Genomic DNA, 8,455 nt, shown 5'->3' on the forward strand with positions numbered 1-8,455 from the left:
CTATTATTTATTTAAATTAAATAAATCACTTAAATACCTTTTCCTCCTCTTTGTCCTTCTGGACCAGGATCTCCACGATCGCCACGGTTACTGGGAGCGCCGGGAGCACCAGGAACGCCAGGAGCGCCAGCAGCTCCAGCAGCTCCAGGAAGACCTTGAATGCCTGCGACGGTTACTGTACAGTATACGTTTATTACTTTATCGTAATTGGTTACATATGTGTACAATGTGTCTCTATACCTGAACAGCAACTGTTTTTGCAGCCTTTGCTTTCCTACGAGAATTAAAACAAAGAAATTGTTGACTTTAAGACCATCACGCTGATATGAGAAGGTAAAGCATTGCAATAACTAACGTATATGTGTGTGCAAGTGTCTGTGCGTCTCGTCTGTGCGTGTGTGCGTTTATGCGTGTGCACGTGTGCGTGCGTGCGTGCGTGCGTGTGTGTGTGTGTGTGTGTGTGTGTGTGTGTGTGTGTGTGTGTGTGTGTGTGTGTGTGTGTGTGTGTGTGTGTGTAATTACCGTCTCTTCTGCGTCTGACATTGCTCTAACGGTCACTGCCAACGACAAGAGCACAACGAGTCTAAATCCCTGCATGGTACATACAGTACGAGAGAAACCGATGATAGAGTCTCAGCAAACTTGAACGGTAGAACTGACTACTGATGCTTTAGTATTCTTTATTTATAGTTTTAGAAGCGACGGAAGTCGACGTGGTTATCATAGAACGCTCCTCCTTGTGGATACTAAGATGCGGCAGTTACAACACGGTCACAGACCACAGACGTTCGTCTCTTCTAGGTAAGAAGAGACGCAGTCTAAAGACTCTAAAATAACAAACACAATACCAATTATGGTCATTTTTCCAGACTATCAAAGCGACCGGGACTTTCAACGAGGCTTTACCGGTATCCAAAGTGTTGCCATGTCGTTGATCCGCCGTCAGGTCTTTTCGAAATGGAACGTATATGACAAAAAACATTCTAGGTGATAGGCGAACACTCTGGCAATGGCAATTTTCTTGTTGATGTACGGGTATAGTGCTGTGTAAGGATGTAACGAATTATATTGTACTGTTTTAGTCCTACCCCGCCATATGTATGGGCGGTAGCAATTTAACTTTGCGCGTTTACACTACAATACACGCGTCCTATTACTCTATGCATCTTACACAATCCAATCAGCGCAGTTTGCGCTTTAAGCATTTGCTGTTGTCGTTGTATTCACTGGAGCCAAAGCAGGGGCGTAGCGTGTTCTCACTGGACCGAGCTATAGCCCATCATTTGTAGGCGTGGTCATAAAATTGTGGAATGTAAATACGTGTGACGACCAAAACTGTATATAGTATATACACCACCCTTTTTCCAGTCTGGATCTGCCACTGATTCTACCGTATCAACCCATAAAGTGAGCGAGTCCAATAAAGTGGGCGTGTCCCATAGCATCGTGCAGTTACCCCCCATTTCTAGAGGTTATGCTACGGCCGAGAATTTTGTCTCCAGCATCCCATCTCAGACTATAATAACATCATAATAGTAGAAGATGGCGTGCTGTACAGTGGCTAGCGAGCGTACGGCACATCCGCATACTCGGTTTATACCGCCTACATCCGTCCATCGACCCGCCCATATCCACTATTAATGGTTCGGTCGGTTGTTCAAGGCTGTAACCTGAGGCTCCGCTCTCAAGAAAGGTTAAAAACCGAGTGTCAATAAGGCGCTCACACTCTGAGACTCAGACCGCTAACAATTCGATCCTGTTAACGAAATCCCACATATAGGTGATTCTCATCTGATCTTCATGTCTCTCGACCGCAGTTTTCCAGAGACTTCTTTGACTAGTACTACTTTACGTGAAGTGAAATGCGTGAAGTTTGGCGATCCAAGGTCGGTCTACAGTTGATCCCTACTTCGTCCTGTCTCCTTATATACACGGTACGCTCTTTCAGGAATCTCCGTGATGGAGACCATTTGGCAGTTTTGAGTAAGGATTCGAGTATTTGGCACCACGGAATTTACAGCGATGGCAAAGTCTATCATGTCACCGAGGACGGCAAATCCCAGGCTACAATATCTCTAGATAATCTAATGAAATTCATTGCAGGGAATCGAGGTTGATATATGCACTCTCTAGACTTTGATGGTCAGTGGATGGTCCGGCCATTTAATTTTCTACATTTCAATTTTCATGTTTTTATTTTTTAATTTTCAATTTTTAGTTAATTTTTTACAAAATTTTAATTTATAATTTTTTATTTTTTACTTGCATTCTTATTTAAAAATTTTGTGTTTATTAAATTTTAATTTTTAATTCTCAATTTTTTATTTTTTATTTTCCTTTTTAATTTTTTGTAAAACGGTTTTTCATCTTTTGATGTTTGATTCTTGTGATCTTTAGATTTATCTTTTAAATTTTGATTTTTAGTCATCTATGTGCTCAAAACTAGAAACTTGAACGCACAGTTCACTTTTCTATTTCTAACATGAATAGAAAATAAAAAATAGAAAATTGAAATGACCGAAGACACTAGACACAGCAGGGGTCTCAGCAGGGGTTTCAGCGGGGCTTCCAAGCAGGTGTTTGTTTTCACTTTACTTTCCGCCACGTGCCAAACCACGTTGGCAGCTCTTGACAACTCCGCTCTGACACACAACGTTGTGCCAGTGAATACCGCGGTCCCTAGCTGTATAGGTACGTGCATTGTACACAACACGCTACCTTTACCGTAGAGGAACCGATTGGAGAGGAAATGCTACGAATCTATATTACATATGTATTTAGTTAGATAGGCTCCGCACTAGCGGATCGCCGAGTTGGCAACTGTGGTGACGAAGTATACAGACGCGTTCGTTGTCTAAGAAAAATCGAGGCACAATTGAACCATCGAACTCGTCAACCTACTACAAGTAGTACACTACGCGCTTTCACGGGCACACTACACGGTACCGTACAAGGGTGGGCGTGGTACTCTGTAGCAGATCATATGTCTTTATTTGTATGACGTCGCACAACTCACCTAGCAAACAGACATGCACGTCCATCGTTCTACAACGCCTTCTGAACTCTATTTGAAGTCAACTCAACTGAACTGTATTTGCTCAACTCTACTCAATTAATTAACTCAACTAACGTAGAACAGTGTGCGGCTACAACTGAAAGAACATGGTCATACATGTAGCTAGTCAGCTACAACTAGCTAGAGCTAGTTACTAAGTAGACTACTATACCAATGCTGAGTATAGCTACTGTACTACAGTCAATAGTGTTAGACAATGATTGTAGAGTTCTACCGTGTCGCTCGGTGATGTCTGGGCTGTCATTGTCGACGCGTACGTTCATACCTGCAGTCAAGATGCGTGACGAGGAGACACCAGCACCTTGGGTTGTGGCAGATGGAAACACAATTGGTAGTTCCGTGTCCGACGAAATGAAGAAATGTGAACTGCTATAGAGTACCACGCCCACCCTTGTTCGGTACCGTGTAGGCCTACTAGCGTGCCCGTGAAAGCGCGCAGTCTACTACTTGTAGTATAGGTTGACGGTTTCGTTGTTTTATTTGTGTCTCGATTTTTTCTAGACAACAAACAGTCTGTATACTTCGTCACCACACGCGCGGTTGCCAACTCGGCGATCTGCTAGGGCGGAGCCTATCTAGGTACAGTACGATACCTAAAGCTAGATATTCGTAGCATTTCCCCTCCAACCGGTTCATCTACGGTAAAGATAGCGTGTTGTGTACAATGCACGTACCTACACAGCTAGGGACCACGGTATTCAATGGCACAACGTTGTGTGTCAGAGCGGAGTTGTCAAGAGCTGCCAACTTAGTTTGGCGCGTGACGGAAAGTAAAGTAAAAACAAACACCTGCTTGTGTGTTGGAAACGTGATTTCCTGAGACAAGCATACGAATGCCAGCCCGCTGAGACCCCCGCTGTGTCTAGTGTCTTCGGTCATTTCAATTTTCTGTTTTCTATTTCTATTCATGTTAGAAATAGAAAAGCGAACTGCGCGTTCAAGTTTCTAGTTTTGAGCACATAGGTGCCTAAAAATGAAACTTTAAAAGATAAATCTAAAGATTACAAAAATCAAACATCAAAAGATGAAAACCGTTTTACAAAAATATGGAAAATTAAAAATTAAAAGTTAAAATTTAATAAGCACAAAATTTTTAAATAAGAATGCAAGTAAAACATTAAAAATTAAAATTAAAAATTAAAAAAATTAAAAAATTAACTAAAATTGAAAAATGAAAACATGAAAATTGAAATGTAGAAAATTAAATGGCTGGACCATTCACTGACCTTTGATGTCTGGACTCTTTAGATTTTGATGATGGAGTGTTATGATGAGTAAATGTCCTAAATTGTAAGGTGTTGTCAGCTGGCTTTGCTATACAGTCAATTTGTGTTCATGAAGAGGCAATTGTAAATGTTTGCGGTAAACTTTATGGTTACAGTCACCGTGCAACAGTTTTGATCATTACAGCTGTATACACACACACACACACACACACACACACACACACACACACACACACACACACACACACACACACACACACACACACACACACACACACACACACACACACACACACCGAGGTGAAAACGCTCGGGTCTAGTAGTGCAGTCAGTCACGTGACATACGACCGACCAGTCCACAACTCGCTCCGCCTACTGCGTAACACTTGACCAAACTGCATAGCAGCCGTTACTAATTTGGTTCTTGGAGGGTAACTAAACAGGCTGGCCAGTTTCAAAGCAGACTAAATGTTACGAATTATGTCTTTAGTTGACATTAAATTTTTTCATTAATTAAACTTACCCACCATCTACCTAAGGCGTTAATTAATAATTACAGCGAACCAACAAGCTGCAGACTACAATAGTCTTAGAAAATCAGTGCAACTTAGTACAGTGTCTTGATACCGTTAGTTAGCGCACGCTAGTTAAACGGTGCGTCATAATGGCGTGTTGTCAACAGCCACAGTCTAGTTGGATGTCTTGGTTTACTGGAGTGTCGTTCCAAAAGATTGAAGATTTTAGGTAAACTGGTTATTGTTATCTGTTTTTCATACCGGTGTTTTGTCGGGATATCCTACTAGTATTTAAAAGACTGTCGCGTGGGAGTAGGCACCGGAAATCGTTCGGCAGTGGCTAGTCCAATATCAAAGATTCTGTTTTTGCCATAAGTGTAACACGACACAGCAACTTCTGGGGCGCGTTTCTTTATTCTCTTCTGCCTCTTCTGAAGAGACAGAAGAGATTCTGCTTCGTTTCTTTATTTTCGGAGGAGGTGTCAGAAGAGTGGTTAGAGGTGTCAGAAGAATGGCTAGAGGTGTCAGAAGAGTGGCAAGAGGGGTCGGACGACTCTTCTGCCTCTTCCAGGAGAGGACAGAAGAGCTGGAAGGGCGCGTTTCTTTATTCTCTTCTGCCTCTTCTGGAAGAGTCTTCCACCTCTTTCGGAAGAGTTGTCTGGAAGAGTAGGCGGAGACGGAAGAGGTTCGAATAAAGAAACGCTAGCTAGGGAAGATGTGGCACATGCGCTCGTGTCAATGGACGATTTTAGTGTCAAACTGGCAGGAGTGGTAGCAGAAGTGATGATGACGCTTCTTTCTGATGACGAAATGAGATTCTGTCATCTGGAGAGCTTGAAGAAGTTGTGGCCCCGTAATTATTGGGTGAAGAGAGCGTAGCCAGAACTCGCATACTTGGGTATGTTGAAAGGGTTTGACGTCGCTGAAAGTAGTTGATAACGCAGAATTTGCCAATTTGAATATCATGGTACGCGTTTGGACTACTAGCAAATTCCCCGCGGAATGTCACTCGTCTGCAACCTAGACTACGCACGCGCTAACTAAACGACAACGAAAAAGAAACACAGCAGAGTTTATTCCGTCACTTCTCGACCTCTTCTCTTTCAGCTCTTCCGCTTCTCTCCTGGAAGAGGCGGAAGAGTCTTCCAACACCTCTCACCACCCTTCTAACACCTCTGACCACTCTTCTGACACCTCCAGAATTTCTTCTGTCTTTTCAGAAGAGGCAGAAGAGAATGCTGTGTGTCTGTGTGTCTGTGTGTCTGTGTCTGTCTGTGTGTGTTTGTGTGTCTGTGTGTCTGTGTCTGTGTGTGTGTGTGTCTGTGTGTGTGTGTGTGTGTGTGTGTGTGTGTGTGTGTGTGTGTGTGTGTCTGTGTGTGTGTGTGTGTGTGTGTGTGTGTGTGTGTGTGTGTGTGTGTATTTGAGATATAGATTTAAATTCATTTAATTAAACATGCAATTTAGTTCTTATAGTCATTGGTCCATGTTTACCAATAGCGCTAATTTTTCCAGGGTTCTTGAGAATGGGGACCACATTGCAGTTGATAGCATAAGCTCTACTGCAGGTCTTGGATTGTTATCACTTTGGCATCATGGCATTTACAATGACGGTTACGTTCACCATTTTGTTGGTGGGTCTAAAGGAAATGCAGGAATATGCAAGTCCAAATTCATGGAGTTCTTAAGTGAACGAAATGTCCTTTATCAGTTTATATACGAAGGTAAATGTTGCTCTCCAGAAGAGGTTATCCACACAGCTGAGCAGATACTTCAAACTGGAGAATTACTGGCTACGAGTTGTTGAGGAACAACTGTGAGCATTTTGCTACATTTTGCAAGAAAGGAAAAGCATACTCCAATCAAGTCGAAGAAATTGTAACTGGGGCTGCAACTATTGGAGTAGGAGTGGGTTTGGTTGCTGCTGTGGGTAGTGCAATTGCATATGGACTTGGAACAAGAGCAAGCAGTGACAAAAAGAATGATGATGATTGATGACCACAATCATTAAAAGAATTAATCTGTTTCTAATCGGTTAGAGTTGGTGGTTCATTCGACAAGTTAAGACTTGAATGTGAACAATTAATATATGTACTTGTTGTTCCATATTGTTTAGTGTTAGACCTGGCAAGACAACATATTGAGTTGACTGCAGCTTTGTCTGGGGTTGCTTGCGAAGTAGTAGATAAGGTCATGCATTCAAACTATGCTACACTGATGGCATAGGTGTATAATATAATATGAAAATCTCTTATTAACTAACCATCTTGTAGTAGGTTAGTCTATCTACTTGTGCTAGATGGATTAACCTACTATGAGATGGTTATAATTATCTACTGTTTAATTGCGACTAATGATCAGACGCACTCACTCACTCACTGATTTATTAATTAAGTTGCTCCACACATACACTCATTTAGGGAACATCTCCAATATTACCGGACGTTTTCTTTGATTCGAACAATGATCAGATTGGTGGTGACCACCTTCCCACCCCTTCAATTCAAACAATGTTTGACAGATGTTTACAACACTGAGTGCCACAGAGGTGAATCAGTACGTGGGCTAGCCTGTAGTTTAGACCTATCACTTTAATATCTAGTGTCAGACACTTTCGGGTCTTTACCCCACTCACCCACTTCTCAATGTTAATTGTTGGGATTGGAGAAAATGTTTGGTAATTGGAGATGTCCCCTTTCTCACGCACTCAGCTCTTGCTCTTTGCCATGCTTACTCGTTACATGTACGTTACTGCGCATGCATGGGGAAGACCACTTGGATGTCAGTGCTTTGCAATGTTTGCACTTGATGTTCATTTTGCCAATGTTGTTAGGAGTAGGCTTCAGTGTAAGATATCTAATAGAAACGTTTAGTAAATGACGTCATGCAAGATAGAGGAGAACCTGTACGCCAAAGGACCATTTGTGTTACTGCTATAACTATGATTTTCCATAAGCATTGACGACGGTATGCATTGCCTACATAGACACAGTTCCAAAAAGGAGACAACTTGGTTAGAAAGTATTAGAATATTTTAGAAGTATGTGATTATTGACACGCGCGCTAAGCGCGTGTTAATTGAGTAAGACAGCGGTGCTCATCGTTAACTCTTTCATTGACTGGAGAAGAAGTTTTAGTAGTAGCTTTCGCGATCCGTCGACGGGCACTGCGCTGGCGTTGTCAGTCAAGCCGGCGAGTAGCTTCGCTAGCTTTTTCCTGTCGCAGTGATAACTTTTGTCGCTTTGCCTTTGACGGAATAGCGGACAGAGAGCGCTTTTTGCGAGGCATTTTGACAGTGTACAGGCGGGTTTGCTGTAATGACAACTTTTTGTCGCGCTTTAGCCAAACAGCAGAGCGTTTGTGACGTCACAATAGGTGACGCAACAATAAGTAGGCATAGGATGACATCAAGAAGTACAGATGAACGCCAGCAACGCCTAGGTATTGGACACAGACTACCGAAAACGTCACCAGTTGCTATTCCAAACTGAGAAAAGGCTGCATGCTAAAAGAAAAGCGAGGAAGTGCAGCGGTTTGCGAGCGCATAGGGAACAAACTTTTTGTGACGTCACGATTATCAAAAAAAAGCCAACACAAAGCAAAGTACAGGGCACTGGCCACCGCGAAGAGCACCAGTTGCT

The sequence above is a fragment of the Corticium candelabrum genome, chromosome 3, assembly GCF_963422355.1.
Source record: "Corticium candelabrum chromosome 3, ooCorCand1.1, whole genome shotgun sequence".
Lineage (NCBI taxonomy): Eukaryota > Metazoa > Porifera > Homoscleromorpha > Homosclerophorida > Plakinidae > Corticium > Corticium candelabrum.